The sequence below is a fragment of the Galeopterus variegatus genome, unplaced genomic scaffold (assembly GCF_000696425.1).
Source record: "Galeopterus variegatus unplaced genomic scaffold, G_variegatus-3.0.2 Scaffold568, whole genome shotgun sequence".
NCBI classification, from domain to species: domain Eukaryota; kingdom Metazoa; phylum Chordata; class Mammalia; order Dermoptera; family Cynocephalidae; genus Galeopterus; species Galeopterus variegatus.
Window position 1 is genome coordinate 548,217 of NW_007726679.1, and position 21,583 is coordinate 569,799.

Genomic DNA, 21,583 nt, shown 5'->3' on the forward strand with positions numbered 1-21,583 from the left:
ACGTAATATATCATTTAATTTAATTATGTTGTTATTATTATTGATTAAATGAAAGCAATGATATAATTAAGATTGAGGATTAAAAGAAGAATAAAATGAGCATTTTTTTACTGCATATTTTTTTCCTTTTGATATTTGTGTACTAAGGAACTTTAATAATGACACATTTGAATGAGCTAAGTAGTTCTAAAATAAGTGATTTTCACTTGTAACAGCATGGTGTGTTGAACCTATATCTGAAAGTATTTATTACAACTCTAATTTTATGGAAATGTTATACTTCAAATCATAATAATGCTACTTTTTATAAAAACATCATCTCAGATACTATGTGAGTTAATTTTCATATAAATCTCTTTACTTGCCTACTTAGACTTCATCCAATAAACATAATCTGGACTGCCAATAAGAAATTGTATTATAGTTTAGGCATGTCAAATTTTGCATGATCAAATATAAGACCACTCATAGTTTTAATCTGTTTAATCATTGCTTTATATCATTTAAAACCTTCACTACTAGTTTCTATATTCCCTTATAATTTCTTTCTTTATCAAATAAACATTTTTATGACTGTGGGGAGACAGGAGATATAGATTCAGACAAATTTAATAAGTGAAAGAATACAAAGTGGCCGTTCAAATAAGATTAAGCACCTACTCAGAGCAAGGCCCTTACCTCAGGTTCTATCGCCTGAAAGGCAGACAAAGAACCAGGCCACAGAATGACTCATGCGTGCCATCTCTTTATCCCTCTTTCCATCTTTGACATTACCAACACCAAAAAGGGCAGTTGAGTTGTTCATTCATTCATTCATTCAACAAGTATTTATTATTACTTGCAAGATGCTGTATTAGATGCTGAGAGAATTATAAAAAAAAGAATTCTGTCCTCATGAGTTTGTGGGATAGTTAAGGAAATAAAGCATGCATATAAGCAAAGCAAAGAACAAAAGCAAAGCTTTCTTTTTTGCTTTTCAAAAGCAAAGAGATACATACACAAATCATTGCAGAAGTTTACAGGAGGGAGAAATACGGGAGAAGTTCAGGGAAGAAGTTACAACCAATCTGTGCATCAGAGAAACAAAGACTTGAGAATGGAGCTTTCTTGCCTTTCCTGAGGCAGGAGCATAAGCTAAAGCCCAAAGAAGGAAAACATGGGATGTGTGAGGGGAAGGCTGAGTTTCTGTTTGTAGCACAGGGTGAGTGAATGAGGGTAGTGAAAGATGTGTTTGAAATTGAAGTGAGGCTATATAATGGGGTCTATAGATGCCAATTTGTGAGGGAAAAATTGTGAGGGGAAGGCTGAGTTTCTGTTTGTAGCACAGGGTGAGTGAATGAGGGTAGTGAAAGACGTGTTTGAAATTGAAGTGAGGCTATATAATGGGGTCTATAGATGCCAATTTGTGAGGGAAAAATGTCACATGTTGCTCAAATCTTAGAGATATGTTTCAGAAAGTAGGAAGCACTAAGTTTGACTATGGATAAGGGAATCTGGGGCACCATCTAGGAGCTATTGAAATAGTCCAGACAAAAGGTAATAATGACCAGGAGCTTAGGATGAGCTAGGACCAATACTTTATCACACTCACAAGCCTGTGTTGATATCACCCTGAACCACCCACCCACTCCTCTTTGGTCCAAGTCATAAAGCAAGGAAAAGTTGCCTTTTTGAGTCATTTTCAGTTTCTTCTTTTCTCAAAGATAAAAATCTAAAAACTAGAACTGCTCATCATATTTATTTGTTAAAGAGCTTATGTCAATGCTGAAGCATCTCAGGGAGGTGAGTAGATAGGTAATAATGACCAAAGTCATCATTGCTTCAAGATTTAGTTAGGACATCTTGGACCTTCTGTTTTCCAACCCCTTTGGCAAAACCTACATCTTATTTTTAAAAGAATAATGATATTCCTCAAATAAAACATCTAAAATTCTGTTCACTTGGGGACAAGAACAATAACAAATTTATATTTCATGCTATGTAATCTGATATTTCATCCAGCAACCTCAATCACACAACAGCATCACATACCATAAAGGCAAATGCTCCTCAGAATCAAAGATTTCTGTTGCCTTCTTTGTGCTTATTCTTTGTTTGGACACAAGAGGCTATTGGGAACAAAGCCTCAATATTTGGGCTTAAATAAGATAGTGTGAGAAAAACAGCACCCTGATATAACAGTTCTACGTATGAATCTTTACAGTACTGACCCATCAGAAAAAAACATCAGTCCATCACTGGCACAGGAGTAGGCAAACTTTTCCTTTAAAGGGCCAGATAATAAATATTTTCAATTTTGCTGGCCATACAGGTTTTGTTCCAACTACTCAATTCTAGTATTGTAGCTCAAAAGCAAACCATAGACAATAAGCAAATAAATGGGCATGGCTCTGTTTCTTTAAAACTTTATTAACAAAAACAGGCTGCAGGCCAGATTTCATCCATGTGCTATAGTTTGCCAATCCTTGGTTTATAACAACTAAAACTTATTTCTCTCTCCACCTACATGTCTATTTCAGGTTGACTGGATACACCATATCTCTTCACTCTAGTACCCAAACTAATGGAGAAGCCACCATCCCCACCAGTCACACTGGCAGAAGGAAAGAAAGCTCTGACATGTCTTGAGCTGGAAACCATCCCAGAAGTGACACCATTATTTCCACTTACAACTTACTGACCAGGACTAGTCACCTGGCCTACCCAATCTCCAGGGACTCCTAGTAGAATCATATGATGTTTGGAAGGCAGAGAATCTGAAACATGCAGCAAAGAGAATCAGTGACTATGAGACCTAGTTTAAATTAAAGATTTCTTAGAAAAAAAATTTCCTTTATTCAAACAAGTTTCATGTGTATAGAACTGACAAATTGTAACCCATCAAGGTAAGCTTATAGACATTTCAACTGATCTAATAATCATTCTAGATAGATATGGTTGAAAGACTTATGATCTCTCAAAAGAGTTATTCTTCTGTGAGAAATTCATTTGGCATATTTTACTTTAGATAATACATTAAGAAAAAAAATTGATAGAAGAGAAAACAAGTGACTGAATGAAAAAACTGATGGTCAGAGTGACAGATTTCCATCATAAAAGCTACAAAATAGCTTAGATATGAATATACATAATTTAATTCTTTATCTGAATTATGATTCTTAATAATAATTTTACAAAATTATATAGTTTCCCTATCATCTAAACTTCACATCCAAGATGATACCTTCTAATATCTATCAACCAGATTTTTTCTTTCCTAATATCTTTTGAAAAAGTAATTATCAGCTTCAGTCTAAGAATTCTAGGATTATTTTAATTATAAGTATAGACACTAGGAGTTACATGGTAATTTTTAAAAGAACTAGAGACATTTCCTGGAAATGCCATTTATTATAAAAATAATGAGATTAAGTTGAAAACGTATTCTATCCCTGTTATTGCCTACTTACTGACATCAATATAAAGAAATCCATAAACTAGCAATTACAAAAAAGAACTTCCCCAACCAAACATTCTAATACTACAAGTCATAAAATTCCAGAGAAAAGATGTACATATAAATAGAATCATAAACTAAAAGAACTGGAAGAGACCTTAGAAGTAATCAATACAACTATCTACACCACTCAATTCTCAAAGGGAAAAAGCAGATGACCATGAGTGTTATATATCAATGCCCGAAGGACAGAGGCTGATTTAATTTGAAAAATCACATTATTAAAATATAATTTTAAATTTGTGAGTATCTTTTGTTTTTACACTAAAAATGCCAGAAAGTAAATTTACTTTGCTAAGGGAGATAGAGATAATAAAGTGAGAAAGAATTTGGAGATAATAAAGTGAGAAACAATTAATTCAGTATACATGACATCACCTCACCTGACACTCATTCACACAGGTATGGTACCATTAGGGATATTATTTACTCTGCATTTGATAAAAATAAGAGTTTCATATTTTAATATGAGTATATGAAAATCAAAGCTGATTCTTTTCTTACTGCAATGCAATACCCAAAAAGGAATTTCAAGCTCTCCAATACTTATTTCTGTAATATCCTTCATTTCATTGAATTAAAGTTTATTCCATCTCTGGACTGTATAAATCAGAGGATTTATAGTCTGCCCTCAGGCAGCATTTCAGCTGGTGGACAGTAGGCCACTAAAGTAGATGTACAGAAAGTAAACAAAAATTTAGCTTACAGGGAACAGTCTTGACTAGATACCTAGAATGACCTCACTTCAACAACTGCCATTAACCTAGTCCAAAATATGAAATTACTATAAGCAATTCTACAATATTTCCCCACATTCCTCTTCAAAAAAACACACATACACACACACCCATTTCAGATGGCTAAAGGTGGCAACCAAAAGAAAGAAAATCTGACCAAGCTTTCATCAAGTTAGGGTGTGCACACTTGTAAAGGATCTCATTAGTGTGGTGTCTGTCTAAAAGTGCTTTGAAATGTCATTATGTGATATTATTAATTTAAATACCATTTTATTCAAAATACCACGGATGACTTTTTTAAAATAGATTTGGGAATTTTTACTCTTCGAAATGTGATTTCTGTGCCATGCCAGTTGACAGAGCTCTTTAAAACATATCAACACATAGCCACAAAAGTTGTGAACTTCTTGTGTGAAATACCCTTTTGAATCATAAGAATAATAAAGAATGACCATTACTGGAAAATTCTTGACAATTTTTACCTTTGGGTATTCCCAGAAACCTCAGATGGAGAGAAAATTTTTAAGAAAAGTTCCAAGATAGCTATGTGATGGCTAAAGTTATCAAATTTAAGTTTTATTAAAGATCATAGCTCTTTTCAGCTGTTATATGTGGTGAACAAAATTGTACTTAGATTTGTGCTTTATAGCTAAAAAAAAAAAAAAAAAAAAAAAAAAAAAAAATTTTTTTTTAAACCCAAAAACAGTTGGTTTTTTGGGGGGTTTTCTTTTTTGGTAAAAAAAACTTTTTTTTTTTTTTTTTTTAAAAAAAAAAAAAAAAAAATTTTTTTTTAAACCCAAAAACAGTTGGTTTTTTGGGGGGTTTTCTTTTTTGGTAAAAAAAACTTTTTTTTTTTTTTTTTTTAAAAAAAAAAAAAAAAAAAAAAAAAAAAAAAAAACAGCTTATTTTACCAAGACAGAGAAACCACCACAATAGCAACTGTCTTTGGGTTTATAACAAAATTCATTCATTTTCTTAAGAAATATTATGTGCTATCAATTAAATTCAAGCACTAACCTAGGTGCTGGGAATCTAAACTCTTTGAGCTGACCTACCAGTCTCTGTAGTTAATACTTTTCTCTTTCCTTTCTTTCTTTTTCTTCTTTTTTAAATTATGTAATATCCAGACCCCCTTTAATTTAGGGAGAATTTCCCATTGAATGCAGTATTGGTGATGGATACTACTCACTCTCTCCTTGGAAGTCAAGGGGGCAGACCCTTCCCTGAGAGCACAGGAGCAAGATTCAGCCCATTGGGGGCTCTATCTGGACTTTCCATCTGGAGCTAATGACCCAAAGACAAAAAAAAAAATAGTTATAAGCCTCTGTTGCCTGTTGGATTCTGCCCATTTTCCAAGCCTGTTCCTCCACCTTCTGTTGATTGTCTGTCATTCTAATACTTATTTTATCTTGTTTTGATTAAGGTAACCAATTCAATTTTGTGTATTATAATTTAGAACCCTGATTAATAGAGTTTCCATGAGGCAAATAAACAGTAGTTCTGAATTCATAATCAAGATGCATACAGAGAATCAATGGAGAAATATTCCCGTTTTTGAAATATTCTGCATCATTCACCACCAAACTTTAGCTTCCAAAACTCTGCTCAGCAATCTACAAGAAGGTTTTCAACTCATTGTCAGGGCAGTCAATTGTGTGGAAAATAAAATAAAACAATATGTCAAAACCTGGTTTTCTGCCTTGCTTTAAGATTTGGGTGCCAATCACAAAATTATGTTCCACACTGAGTTTTGTTGATTGTCAAAGAGAAAGGAACTTGGCCAGATTTATGAACCGAAAATTATAGTAGCAATGCTAGTATAGTAGCAAAAGACCAGCTGCATCAAAAATGGATCACCTTGGAGGAGCTTAGGATTTTTAGCAAGTAATCTGAAACTACTAATACACTGAACCTGAAACTTCGAGGGACAAGCATCAACATCATTGCTCATTTAAATAAGTATATCAAACACATTAAGCTAAAATTCAACTATGGATATAGCAAATTGATGCTAAAATATCCTCACTTTCTCATTTAGCAAATTGATGCTAAAGTGCCCTCATTTTCTCACTGCTCTCTTTCTTATTTTAGAGTAATGATGCTCTCAAATATTTTCTCACTGGTCTCGGTCTCCCTGCTTCCATTCCTGCATCCATTCTCCCCAGAGGAGCCAACGAGATCTTTCTGAAACACAAATCAGCTAGCTTATTTCCATTGCTTAAAGTTCTCCAAAGTCTTTCCATTATACTTACAATAAAATCTAAACTCTTTGAGCTGACCTACCAGCCTCATAGGACTTGGCGTCTCCCTACCTGTTTCTCAGAGCTCAGCCCCCTCCACTCTCCATTACATATTTAGCCATACTTTCCTTCTTTTTCCTCCCCAAACACTGCATTTATTCTATCTGGTGTTTCTTGCACTAGCTGTTTCCTATTTCTTCAGCTTGTCCTTGAGGTCTTGGCTTAAATACCACCTCCTTGGAGAGGCCCTCCTTGACCAGCCACTCATTCATTCCCTGTTTAACTTAATTATATTGGATCCAGTTTGTGCCCCACCACAGACCCATGGGGCCCACCTACCTCTGTCACTTGCCGCTCTGGGCCCTCAGCCATAATCTTGCTTCCCTGCCAGGATGTCCCAGTGACCACTCATTACAGTTCCTCCAGTCCTAAACCCCTGACCACTGTCACCACTGCAGCCTTCAGATGCCAACAAGCCCCACAGTTGGTGCCAACTAACAAGGAGAGACCACAACACCTGCCTACTGGCTGGCCCAGACTCTTTGCCAGAGGCTACCTGGAGGGACTTGCTGGGCAGCCAGCACCCTGTGGAAGAGACTAGAGATGGCAAGGAAACAGCAAGCCATTTGCTCAGCCTTACCTCCCCACCTTGCATATGCTGTTCTGAGAGGCAGTAACTTCATACAGCCTCTCCAGAAACATCCCGCAACACTGCATTCAACTATATTTGTTGCAAAGCCTGTGGCCAGTTTGACAATGCACCTCTTTGAATTGGCTCTCCCTCCTCCTAAGGATCTTTCTCCTTTTTCCCTCACTCTTGCTTCCCTGGTATGGTACTCCCAATAAAGCATTATCACACAAGCGTTTACCTCAGGCTCTCTGCTTTCTAGAGCGCCTAGGGCAAAAGTGACAGTATTTTCATTCATTTCCTGATATTTCCTTGTTTCTCTCTTGGTTTATATGCCTGTTCCCTATCTCCAGCCTCACTGACCCCTATTCCTCCCACCCCAATATACCCAGAAATGTAAAAGCTCAGAACTTGAGCACAGACACTTAATCTATCTTGTTCACTAGGACTGTGAACTGTGCCTGACACATAGTAGGTGCTTAATAAATATTTGATGGATAAATAAAAAGATCACAACAGCACAGTATCTAATGGTAGTCATGTGTGCCAATCTGACTGTAAAGGCAACTGGAGATTTAATGGGACTACATCTGTCTTGTTAACTGCGATGTCATCAAGGCCTAGCACAGTACCAGGCACACAGCTGCTCCAAAAAATATGTTCAACTGATTAATAAATTAGGAAACACTGGCAAGATCAATGACTAGAAATTATTGGCAAGAACAGGAAGAAGAAATCACTAGGAACTCCTAGTTATATCTTCTCCTGAAAGTAGGTCAATGAAAATGAACATAAATATGTGGCAGAAAAAATTTAAAAAAATTTAATTAGAACATCATGAAAAAATGATGCTATAAAGTTAAAAATATACACTGACAAGTGTTTATTCAAAAGCCAAAAATGAAAAAAAAAAAATCAAAGAAAATGTCACACATATCCTGGCCATAGACTTCACATACCAGAACAAAATAAAGCTGATATTTTTGAAACAAATTGAAGTCCCACACTAGTCAGGAAATCAAAGTGTGTGGTTATTGACCTTCATAAGATCTGTTAAAAATAAATCTGACAATATTTGTTTCATTGTTTATACAGCCCAGGATTCATAGTATAATCACTAATCATCCATCACTAACACAATCAATGTGATAAGAATCCATCCGTTCTCCAAATACTGGCCAATTTTATTTTTATTAACCATTTCAAGTAAAGAGGGAAACATTTAAAAAGTCCAATCAACCCATTTATAGTGATAATGCTTTATATTATCATAATTTTACAGCACTTGCTAATCACCTTCCAGAGGCCCCCACCTTTTAATACTATTGCATTGATGATTTAGGTTTTAACATCTGAAATTCAGGGGTACACACACACTCAGATCATAGCACTCATCTTGCCTTGGATGGGGAAAATTATTTATCATTTTGTCTTGGATGGTGAAAGTTTTATCGTGAACCATAGCTGGATTGTAGACCAGCCCTTGGGAAGCACTGCTCTAAGGCAGAGCTGGTCAAAAGTGCACGTATCTGATATGCAAAATGGAAAATGTGAGATGAGCACCTGTTTATTTGGTATGCATGGTACATTCTTGCTAATGGGATTAGTGCCCTTATAAATCAGGTTTGAGGGAATCTGCTTCACCCTTCCACCATGTAAGGATGCATCAAGAATGCACCATTTTTGAAGCAGAGAGCAAGTTCTCACCAGACACCAAATCTGCTGGTACCTTGATCTTGAACTTCCCAGCCTCTAAAGCTGTGAGCAGTACATTTCTGTTGTTTATAAATTACCGAGTATATGGTATTTTTGGTATAGCAGCCTGAACAGACTAAGACAATGAGAAACAGTGCAATAAGCTCTCCATAAAACTAAATTACCAAGGTCATGGAAAAGACCTGAATACAGGAATGCTCATACATCATCCCAAAGGCACAAGAAATCTAAAATATGTTAAATGCACTCTTGGAAAAGTAAATGATAATGTCTCTTATTGTCTAAAAATGACATGATCATGGTACTTTCTGCAATCATACCACTGTGAACTAAATATTTCACTGTAATGTAATGTTTAAACTCCATCTATCTCTGATCTCGGTTTTCTCACAATTCCTTATTATCTCAAGAGTGAAACACCCATTGTACAAGATTCCTGTGGCTGTTGTAACATATTATCACAACCTTAAGGGCTTAAAACGACACAAATCCTAAGGTTCTGAAGGTCAAGGTCTAAAATGGATTGGCAGAGTTGCGTTCCTCCTGAAGCTTCCAGGGGGAGAATCTCTTTGCTTGCCTTTTCCAGCTTCTAGAGGCTGTCTGCATTCCCTCACTTGCCCCGCATCACTCCAACCTCTGTTTCTGCCATCACGTTGCCTTTTCTCCCTGTGTTTCCATCATCACATCCCCTTCTCTGACTCTAAACCTCCTGCCTCCCTCTTATAAGGATGCTTGTGATTACACTGGGCCCTCCTAGATAATCCAGGTAATCTTAGATAATCCTAGATAATCTCTTCATCTTAAAATCCTTAAACTAATCACATCGGCAAAGTCTCTTTTGCCACATCAGATAACATATTCACAGGTTCTGGGGATTAGGACATGGACATGTTTGAAGGCCATTATTTCGCCTACCATATTTACCAAAGTTGACTGTAATAATCAGTGATCTTCAAGGATATTTAATGTTGATATTATTCCTAGGTAATTCTATAAATATGGTGACCAGTAATACAAAATGTTTGCAAATACTGAGCCACTAATTTTAAGGGTGCGTTCCACCATATCAGTGTAGAGAACATCAGATGGGTCACTCATCTAATATGGTGAAGATAGTACATACTCTACCCCACGAGTCAGTCAGGAGTATCAGGAAGAGTTCCCATTTCCTGAGGACCTATTTTATGCTAGTTCCATGCAAGGTGATTAACACATTATATCATGTTATCATCTGAACAACCAAAAAATTAGCTACATTATTTGTATTTATAAATAAGAAAACTGAAGCTCAGAGCAGATAAATAATTTGTTCAAGGTCACACAATTATTAAATGGCAGAGCAAGAATTTGAACCCAGACACGACACTAAAAACCCTTGGCTTTCTTTCCTATGCTATATAGTTCCAATGTGAGTGTCTTACTTACAGATCAATGTGATGCCTGTATCAGTCAGTAACTCTATAATTTTTGATCTCACAGCAGGAAACACTGATAATTACATTATAATTTATATGTTCTGTTCGTGGACAAAGAAATTGTTTCATTAACTGAGTGGCCTGTGGGAACTCCTGAGAAGAAAAAGCATTCTGGAGAACTTGAATCCACCAGGGAATGACAGTTATGAGTCATAATGTCTTCAAATAGAGGTGTAATTCTATCCCCTTCTTTTCTATCATCTTTTGAGCAACACTCCATGAATCAGACAGACTGCAATCAGGAACAAAATATTCAATGTGTTCAATCTATAAAAATTGATATCAAAAGCAAAGTGGCAGCAATAATTATTTGGGATCATGCTAAGTCACTGCACACATGTGACGCATTATCAATGTGCAGAATAATATTTAAGTCAATTTATTTACCCTAATTTATACAATTCCTTATTAATGGACATTTAGATTGTTTCCAAATTGTAATTGCAAATATTGCTATAATGAATTACATAGAACACCTTACTCCAAATACTTGTTAAAACAAACCCCTGTTTTGTTATATAATGACAAATCACTCTCCAAAAAATTTACCCTGTTTTACAATCCCACTGATAATGGGGAGAAATATCTATTTTACTTTCACTTTTACCAACTATAGCTGTGAGCAAACTTTTTAATCTTTACCGTACTGTTAGGTAAAAACTTATATCATGTTTTGATTTCCATTTTTAAATTATCTGAGCTCAATTAACATTAATAAATATTTTAATAGTCATTGTATTTCTTTGTTGTTGTTTTCTCTCCTGTAAATTTACTACTTGTATCCTTGGCCCATTTTTCTACTTTCTGTCTATTTCTTATTGACTTGAAAGGGCTCTACATATTCAGAAATTAGGCCTTTGTCTATGTGTTGCAAGTTTTGGTTCTAGTCTATCATTTATCTTTCATTTTTTTCCTTTAATGATAATGCTTCTAGTAGTATTCTCTTTAGCATAATGTTGGCTTATGCTATACATACATAAAAACCTTGCAACAGATGTTATCAAGGAAGATGAAAGAGTCTCCTAGAGGTCCATAGACAATGTCAAATGGTATGAAAAGGGTTGTATAGAAGAGTAGTGTGAACTCTAAAAGAGAAATTGTGTTGATTGATGTTGCTACAAGATCAATGGGTGGACTCAGTGTTCAGTACTCCTTGAATAGTGAGTGCAGGTGGTAGAGGGTGGGTAGTGGATGAAAGAGCAAACTCAAATGAAGGCCATGAGAAGTAGTGATGTCTGTGGAGGGTTAGATTTCAACTAAAGAAAAGAGGTGATGTGATGACGAATGGAGAGGGTGAAGTCTTTGCTCCAGTCCACTAGGTTGCACAGTATTGAGAACCCACCATATTCATTCCCATGTATGTGCCTTTGCATGACCATACATTTTCCTTCATCTAACATGCCCCATACACCGTATTCCATTTGTCCAATATATATTATTATAAAGAAGTATATATTGTAAATAAGCAGGGGCTATATTTTAAACCTCATTGTATCTCTCAGCATGCCCAGCACATGGTAGGTCCTCTATAAGTAAATAGGCTTCTCTACCTAGGTAAATGGCACAATCTGATGACATAAACAAGAAACCAGGGAGCCACACCTTCCTTTTCCTTACGCAGTCAATCACTAAGTCCCACCAACTCTGGCTCACCAAAATCTCTCAAATCTTTCTCTATTTCTTAATCTTCACTCTCACGATCTTAATTAAGAACCTCATCAGTTCTCACCTGGATTATTGCGATAGCCTTTTGACTATTCATTCTGCTTCAAAATTAGCCCACTGAGATTTATCCCTTTCTGTGTTGACAGTTCTTTGCTAAAAATTCAAATTTAATTCTGTCATTTTCTAATTAAAACTCTTTAAAGGAAAACCCCTTAGAGTGATACACGAAGAACTAATGGCCCAACTTCAGCCTGCCTTTCCAGCTGTGTGTCCCACAGGTCTCTCCATTGAACCCTATGATCCAACTATATCAACTAGGTCAAATGCACCACTGCTCCACCAAGCTACTGCTCCTTAGCAAAAGCCATTTCCTCTGCCAGGAATTCTCTCCCACCTTGCCTAAGGCCTAGTCATGCTTCACAATTTAGCTTAAAAATCATATAATCTAGCAAGCTTTCCCTGATAACACACACACACACACACACACAGAAAATGTGTCACTCCCTACTCTGCACTACCGTAGCATCTTGTTCAAAACTATATTGTAGCAATTTTATTTATAGGACTGTGATGGTTAATTTTTATGTATCAAGGTGAGTGGGCAAAGGGATGTCCAGATAGCTGGTCAAACATTATTTCTGGGTGAAACATTATGACTGTGAGGGTGTTTCAGGAAGAGATTAGCATTTGAATCAGTGGACTGAGTAAACATGATCTGCCCTCACCAATGCGAGTGAGCATCATCCCATCCCTTGAGGGCCCAGATAAACAAAAAGATGGAAGAAGGGCAAATCTCTTCTCTCTTCTCCTGCCTTCCAACATCAGAACTCCAGATTCTTGGGTCTTTGAACTCCGGGACTTACAACAGCGGCTCCCAAGGGTTCTGCTGGTTCTCATGGCTTTGGACTCAGACTGGATTACACCACTGGCTTTGCTGATTCTCCAGTTGTAAATGGCATATTGTGCAACTTCTTAGCCTTCATAATCCCAATATAATCCTATATAAAATCAATAACCTCTTATATATCTATATATATCCTATTGGTTATATTTCCCCAACAAAACTATGAACATCTCAGGCCAGAACCTATAAAACTTTCATTTTTATTGGATTATCAGTAAATGTTATTGAATGAATGAATGCATGAATATTTACAGATTGATTGATCCTCTCACCTTTCTACTAGATGGTGGTGGAATTCTGAAAGTGAACTCCCCATGCCAACATGCCAGAGATTATTTGTTTCTGTGGACAATTATAGCAGCAAGAAAGAGGGTACAAAGAAGAACAATCCCATTCGCACCAAAACCCTGTCATATTCTGGAATACTCATTTCCAGCTCAGTAAACTCCTCAAACTAGATAATAAAATTCTATATCTTAGTTTCCAAGGGTAATTTTAAAGCCCTGCCAGAGATTCAGTAGTATGTTGGGGGAGTTATCATGGCTAGAACACATGAACAGCAGAAAGCTATTTTGAGTATTCCATAGACAAAGTTAAGAGGCATGAAATTTTCTAGTTGCTCAATACATCTCAGGGTCATGGGCTCCACAGAACAGAGTCAAAATACTAAACAAGGTGAGGGAATGCTACATCTAAGTGTTTGGGGCACAAGCAAATGGTACAACATGACTCCATGTATCTTGAAAGTGATATTTATATGTGCTATACAAATTTGGGGTTATAAGACCAGAATGACAGGGTTTCTAGGCCTCTGATAAGCAAAAATTTATCGTAAGACTCTGAGAGAGGGGCCTTGTCTGTTTATCACTGATTACCTTTCCAGGCCTCAGAAAGGGAAGTAAAGTATGAAAGTTGATAGGAATTTAGAAAACTATCTCTATTTTTTTAATTTATCTTTATAACGGCTACAGTTCTCTTTTTTTGCACTAGGCTCTTTTAATATATCCATTTAACAAAGACCCTTTTAATATTCCTGGCCAAGAAATCTTTAAGAAAATAACTATTTGACACTGTTAATATGTAATGACAGAAATACTACAAACATGAGTGACATTGAAAAGCTGCCCTAAGGAATAATTCTGAGAGAGTCTAAGGCCCCAAGAGTGACTATAGATGTCCAACCCCATGGTGTTGAATTCTGACAAATCAAAGAGGCAAATTCTTGGCTGAAAGATACTTCAGCTCATTCTGTTCAGCCTTTTTATTTATATATTTAAAAAATCATGGACCTGCCATGGCCGGAGAGGAGTGGCCAGAACCGCTTGAATATCCACATTTCTGTTTCTGTACCTGATAGAGTTTTGATTCATCATGGATTAATCTGTCATCAGAAGAAATTCAGCTCAGGGCTCACCAGGTTACTGATGAGTCTCTAGAAAGTACAAGGAAAATCCCTGGTTTAGCCATCGAGTCTCAGGATGCAGGAATCAAGACTATCACTACGCTGGATAAACAAGGGGAACTACTAAACTACATAGAAGAAGACATGGACCAAATAAAGACATGAGAGAGGCAGAGAAGACTTCAACAGAACTCAACAAGTGCTGTGGCCTTTGTGTCTACCCATGTAACTTGGTGAAGAACTTCGAGTCTATTAAGGCTTAAAAGACAACATGGGGAGATGGCAGAGACAATTCACCTAGCAATGTAATATCTAAGCAGCCAGGCTGGGTGACAAATGGTCAGACTCACCAACCAACCATCGGAACAGACAGCAGTGGACACATTAAACATATAACTAATGATAACAGAGAAGATGAAATAGAAGAGAACCTGACTCAAGTGGGCAGTATCTGGGGAAATCTAAAAAACATGGCCTTGAACATAGGCAATGAGATCGAAGCTCAAAATCGACAAGCGGAATGAATCACAGAAAAGGCTGACACCAACAAAGATTGTATTGATAATGCCAGTGCCAGAGCAAAGAAACTCATTGACACTAAAGCTACTACTGTACTTCTTTATCATTTATTCAGTTCTCTAGCTCCTCCTCCAAAGTCGTTACCTCTTCAGAGTCTGAAATGTGATCCCACACTCTCTAACTGGGAGATAATGTGGAAGAAGGGCCAGAGGAATAACAGCCTCCCTACTTTTTTCTCTGTTTCTCTTGAGGATAGACTGCTGCTCACTCAGCCTTCCTTCTAGTATTTTTTATCTCGGCACATACTGTTAGATAGGTTTTCATGCATTACATGTAGTGTTCTCATCCTCCTCATTTACTTCAGCTGGTTCTTTTGCTTTCAGGATTTGGAAGTATTGCCAAAGACAGTCATGAAGAAGGAAGCTAAAGAAGTGGTATTTGTGTTTTTGTTTTTGTGGTGGGGTAAGGGGTAAGAGATAAGATGGTAACAACCTCAGTAAAAACTTACAGGACACAAACAAAAAGTTGTATAGCCACAATAAAGATCTAGTTGGGTTTAGTTCTTAATTTAAGATGCAGTTATTGCCAATTTAGGGTAATACTTAGTTTGGGGCTTTTTATACACAATATTTTCGTTATACACCACAGTTTTGCAACCTATGCTCCAAAGAGAAGAATAGGATGAGTTTTCTTAAAGTGAACTTAAGTTCTGAATTCTTAGTGTTTCATATACGTACATACATTCCGTGAACCCATTTCATATTGCACCATTCAGGAACACTTTATATAATGAATGGCTTTTTATTTTCATATTAGTAGTAATATCATGGTCCCATTACAGGCCTATTAACCTCAAAAATATGTAAATATGTGTGTATAAAATGAGAATTTCTCTCTAAAGCAGGGCTTAAAATTTTTTTGAAAAGTTTGACAAAGTATATCACGTGAGTTCAGATTTACTTCAATGCTAAGAATTATGTTTAGATAGGAAAAAGAAAACTTTTTTTGATCTCTGGTAGAAAAATAGTTAGATTGCTTTGAGTTTTATTGTTTTGTTTTGTTTTGTTTTAACTTTTTACAATGAAAAATTTAATACATGTAAAATAAATCAGGCTACAGTAATCAACAACTCATGGCCAATCTTACCTTATTTGTACCCCTGGCCCACTTTCTGCCTTCCCCACGGATTATTTTGAGTAAATCCCAGTATCATAGCATTCATCTGTATATATTTCAGTATATGTCCCTAAAAGATAAGAATTCTTTTATAAAAGACATAACTTCAGTATATAATCACATTTTAAAAATCCATAATTCATTAATATAATCAAACATTAAACATGTTTAAATTTCTCCAATTCTCTCCCCCTCCCTCTATCTTTCTTACAATCGATTTGTTTATGTCAGGATCCAAACAAGTTCTATGTCATCTGTCTCTTAAGTTTCTTTTAATCTATGGGTTCTCCCTTCATCTAGTTTTTTCCCCTTTACCCCATAAATTTTCCCAAGGTCTGGATTTGCTGGCTCCATCCCAGCCCAGTAGTGTCATTTAACATGTTCCACCATCCCCTGTATTTCCTGGTGATTGGTTGCTGGATCTTGAGTCTTGGTCTCACTAAGGTTAGATTTGGCTTTAGAGGTATATGTTCTTACTGCAGGAGGCCCAATATGTCTGATCGTCTCTCTGTGATGTTAGCAGACATTGATGATCATTTGCTAGATCCATTATTTAAATAGGATTTGCAAAATATCATATTCCAATTATTTTACCCCCTCTCTATTTACTAGCTGGAATACTTCAATAGACAGAAATGTTCCCTCCTCAGCTATTTATGGTTACCCTAGGGAACAATTCATATAGGAAAGACAGGATAAATGATTGACTCTTCTCTTTTACTTACTAGTTTTAGAAAAATGGATTGTTTCCCTATCGTCTTCCAAAGAGACTAAGAGTTTCTCTGCTTTTGTTTCACTGTTATTATGGGTTTTGTGGTGGTAAGATTTAGTTTCTTTCTCTTTCTCATTTGCATTTTTGTTCTACCAGTGGGTTTTGTTCTTTCTCATGTATTTGTGGTAATGCTTATCATTTTTCAGATTCCAGATGCAGAACTCCTTTGAGGATTTCTTGCAGAGCTAGTCATGTGGTGGTGAACTCCTACAGGTTTTGTTTGTCTGGAAAATATTTCTCACTTATTTCTGAAGGATAGCTTTGTTGGGTATAGTATTCTTGGCTGGCAGTTTTTTTCTTTTAGTATTTTGAATGTATCATCCCATTTTTTCTGGCCTATAGACTTTGTTGAGAAGTCTGCTGTTAGTCTGATAGAGGATCCCTTATAGGCATCTTGATGCTTTTCTCTTGCTGTTTTTAGGATTCTTTCTTTGTCTTTGAGATTTGCCAGTTTGACTATAATGTGTCTTGGAAAGGATTTTGGGGGGGTTGAATTTGGCTGGGGATCTTTGAGCCTGCTGGATCTGAAGGTCCATGTCTCTCCCTATGCCTGGGAAGTTTTCATTATTATTTTGTTGAATAGGTTTTCCATGCCTTTTCCTTTCTCCTCCTCTTGCAGAACATCCATGATTCAAATGTTTGTGCACTTGAGGTTGTCTGCTAGCTCTTTTACATTTTCTTCATTTTTTAAAATTCCTTTTTTTTTTTTTTTTTTGTCTGCCTGGGTTATTTCGAAAGACTATCTTCAAGTTCAAAATTTTTTTCTTCTGCTTGTTCTAGTCTGTTGCTTAAGCTCTTGGTTGTGTTTTTTTTATTTCATTGAGTGAGTCTTTCAGTTCCATGACTTCTGCTACATTCTTTTTTAAGGTATTGATCTCTTTGTAAATTTTCTCCTTCATATCCTTGATATTTTTTCTCATTTCATTATGTTGTCTAACTGAGTCTTCTCATATCTCAGTGAGTTTCCTTAAGATTGTTGCTCAGAATTCCTTTTCAGTCATTTCAAGATTTTTCTGCTCTATAGGGTCTGGTATTTGAGAATTACTGTATTCTTTTGGTGGTGTCATATTTTCTTGGATTTATGTATTTGTAGTATATCTATGTTGATGTCTGGTCATCTGGTAGAACAGTTACTTCTTGTGTTACTCTGGAGTGGGCTTTGAAGAAAGAGACTTCCTTTGCTTTTTCTCGTCTCCACTGGTGACTCTCCTTGCGTCAATGCAGTTGAGTGTTTGGTGGGCTGCCTGCATGGTGGCTGTGGCTACTGCTGTGGCAGCAAGCCACTTTCCTGACACCCGTGGCTGTGGCAGTGGCTATGGTGGGCCACCTACACAGAATCATTTTGGCATGCTCCTTGCCTGCTTCCTGGTTGGGGAGTGCTGCTCTCAGCTCTTGCCTAGAACCCCAGGCATGCTCCTTGCCTGCTTCTGCCTTGAGTTTTATATAACTTTAGACTTAAAAAATTAGATTTCATTCTTTCCTACTAAAAATTGATTTGGAAAATTATACCTTTGGTTAAATTATTGACTATTACACTGTCATTTCACTCAGCCTTATATACCAAACTATGTCAGAATGAAGTTTATGTAGATCCTGAACAGTGTTATGTGAATATGATTGGTATTTGTCACCTTTATTTAAAAGCTAGCATCTGCACACTTCAATACTATCAGTATAGATTGGTTTGACCAACACTGCTTGATCCGTGTTATTAAATTTTGTAACTAACTAATGGTATTATTCTTTCAAATAGGTAACATGTTTCTATGAATGTTATTGTGGGGTCAATAATTTCATCAGCTCTTGTTTAACAAATTGAATATGACAAAGGCCCATAAATTAAGAAGCACTCCAATTTTTAAAAATTAATTAATTTTAAAAAATTAAAAATCACATCTGAACAGCTAGATAAGAAGAATAAGTTCTGGTGCCCTATAGTGACAATGGCTAATAATATTGTATTTTATATTTCAAGATAGCCAGAAAAGAGGATATTGGATGTGATAACCACAAAGAAATCATAAATGTTTAGGTGATAGAAAAGCTAACTATTCTGATTAGATCATTATACAATATATGAATGTACTGAAACAACAGATTGAACCTCATAAAACATGTACAATGAAAAAATGCAATAAAAGTAAAAAAAAGCTAGCAAATGTAATTTTGCATGATGGTTTTTTATTTCTCCTTTTTTCTTATCTGGATTTTCTAAATTTTGCACAATAAACATATATTACTTTGATGTGAGGAAAAAAAAAATCAAGTCTGAAAGCAAAGTGACATGCCCAGGAACAAAAAGTGAACCACTGAAAGAAATTAGTCTCCTAATTCTCAGATCAGATGCCACACTGCTGTTTCTGGTCCATTTCCAAACTTTTTCAAAGCCTTTTTTAAAACTCTGGTAATGTATAAAAACAGCTTTCTTCTTTGTAATATATAAAAGGCAAACAGTTTACAAGGATATTCCTATTAAACCTAACAGTTTTGTTTACTGCTGTATCTCCAGCAACTAGAATAGGCCCTTGCACATGGCAGGCACTTGATAACTATTTATTAAATTAAATGAATCCAAAAACCCAACAATAAAGTAATACCTAAGCAAACTGTAGCCTATGGATATGGAACTGCTAAAAATGACCAGAAAACCACAACGAGATACCATTACACACTCTTCAGAATGTCTAAAATTAAAAAGATTGACAATAGTGCTGTCAAGGTAAAGTTTTATCTTTACCTTGTTGGTGAAAATAAAAAAGAACTTGAACCCTCATACGCCATTAGTAGGAGTATGAATTGGTTCAACCACTTTGAAAAACTACTTGACAATATCTATTAAAGTTAAACATATGCCCACCCTATGTCCTAGCAATTCCATTCCTAGATGGGTGCATCCCATAGACATGAGTAAATATATCCATCAAAAGACACATTAAGAGGGCCGGCCCGGTGGCACACTGGAGAGTGCACCGCCTGGGAGTGTGGCGGTGCTCCCGCCGAGGGTTCAGATCCCATGTGGAGACTGGTTCCTGCTCACTGGCTGAGTGTGGTGAGGGCGCAACACCGAGGGTTGCAATCCCGTTGCCGGTTCCCGTTACCGGTCAGTAAAAAAGACAAAAAGGAAAAAAAAAGACACATTAAGAGAACACATGTTATTATTCATAATAGTAAAAAACTAACTGGAAAGAACCCAAATATCTATTAGCAGGGGAAGGGATAAATAATTGTGGTATAGTGTGATATAGCATATAATGAACACTACACAGCAATATTATAAGATCCTCAACAACATGGATAAACCTCACAGACATTATGTTTCACAAAAGAAACCAGGCACCAAAAGATATATACTGTATTAGTTCATATATATGAAGTTCAAGATCAGAAAAAACCAATCAATAATGATAAAAGTCAGAACACTGGTTACCTCAGGAGACTATTAATGAGAAGACACAGAAGAGGAAACCTTCTCGGCTGCTGGAAATGTTCTATATCTTAGTTAAGATGACGGTTATAGGAGTGAATTACATCTTTAAAATATCATAAAGCTATACACTTACACTACGTGCACTTTATTGTGTGTATAACTCAATTTTAAAAACAGAAAAATAGCTATATCTTAGTTAAGATGACGGTTATAGGAGTGAATTACATCTTTAAAATATCATAAAGCTCTACACTTACACTACGTGCACTTTATTGTGTGTATAACTCAATTTTAAAAACAGAAAAATAGTTAAAAATTAAAATGAGAAAAATCTAAATTGTGTTGATATAGAAATAGATAATGTTTAGTAATAAATGAAGAATCCTCCCAAAACATGCTTTCCCTCATTACAATGATGTAAAAACATGTTTGAGTTAAATATTACATGACAATTTGTCAATTTCATAAATAGTTTAATGGTCATTGATTGTATTCTTTTTTTCTTGTATAGTTGTTATAGTTTCTTCTAAAATCATACTCCCTGGATTAATCCTAAATACTTAAATCATTTATTAATTTCATTGGACTGAAATGGGACTATTTGAGATTAAATAAAAATAATAAATGCAATGAGTTAAGATATATCAAGTATGTTTAAATATAAGTTTATTTTTGTGTGGGGTACAGTATGTTGTTTCAACACATACACATACTGCATAATGATTCACTTCGGGTAGATAGCATAGTTTTGAACCTGTTAGTACACTATTTCTCTTCCACCCCCCCCCTTCCCCCGACCCCAGCCTCTGGTAATCATTATTCTACTCTCTACTTCTATGAGAACCACTTTTTTCTTTCTTTCTTTATTTTTTTAAGATTCCACACGGGTGATATCACACAGTATTTGTCTTTTTGTGCCTGACTTAATTCACTTAACATGATGGTTTCCAGTTCCATCCACATTGCTTCAAATGATAGGATATCGTTTAGTTGAATAGCTAAATAGTATTCCATTGCATATATATACCAGAGGTTTTTTTATCTATTCATCCATTGATGGATTTAAGCTGATTCCATCTGTTAGCTATTGTGAATAGTGTTGCGATGAACATGAGAGTGCTGGTGTCTTTTTGATATACTGATTTCATTTCCTTTGGGTATATACCCAGTAGTGAAATAGCTGGATCATAGGGTTGATCTACTTTTAGTTCTATGTGGTGCCTCCATCCTGTTTTCCAAAGTGGCTGTACCAATTTACATTCCCACCAGCGATGTAAGGGGAGTTTCTTTTTCTCCACATCCTTGCCAGCATTTGCTATTTTTTTTCTTGTTGATAATAGCCATTCTAACTGGAGTAAGATGATATCTTATTGTGTTTTTAATTTACATTTCCTTGATGATTAGTGATGTTGAGCATTTTTTCATG

At 35.9% G+C, this 21,583-nt stretch overlaps 1 pseudogene; it reads left to right on the plus strand.

The window, feature by feature from the left end:
- Positions 1-15,216, plus strand: part of LOC103588405 — a 32,447-nt pseudogene extending 17,231 nt beyond the window's left edge.
- Positions 15,217-21,583: the final 6,367 nt, after the last annotated feature.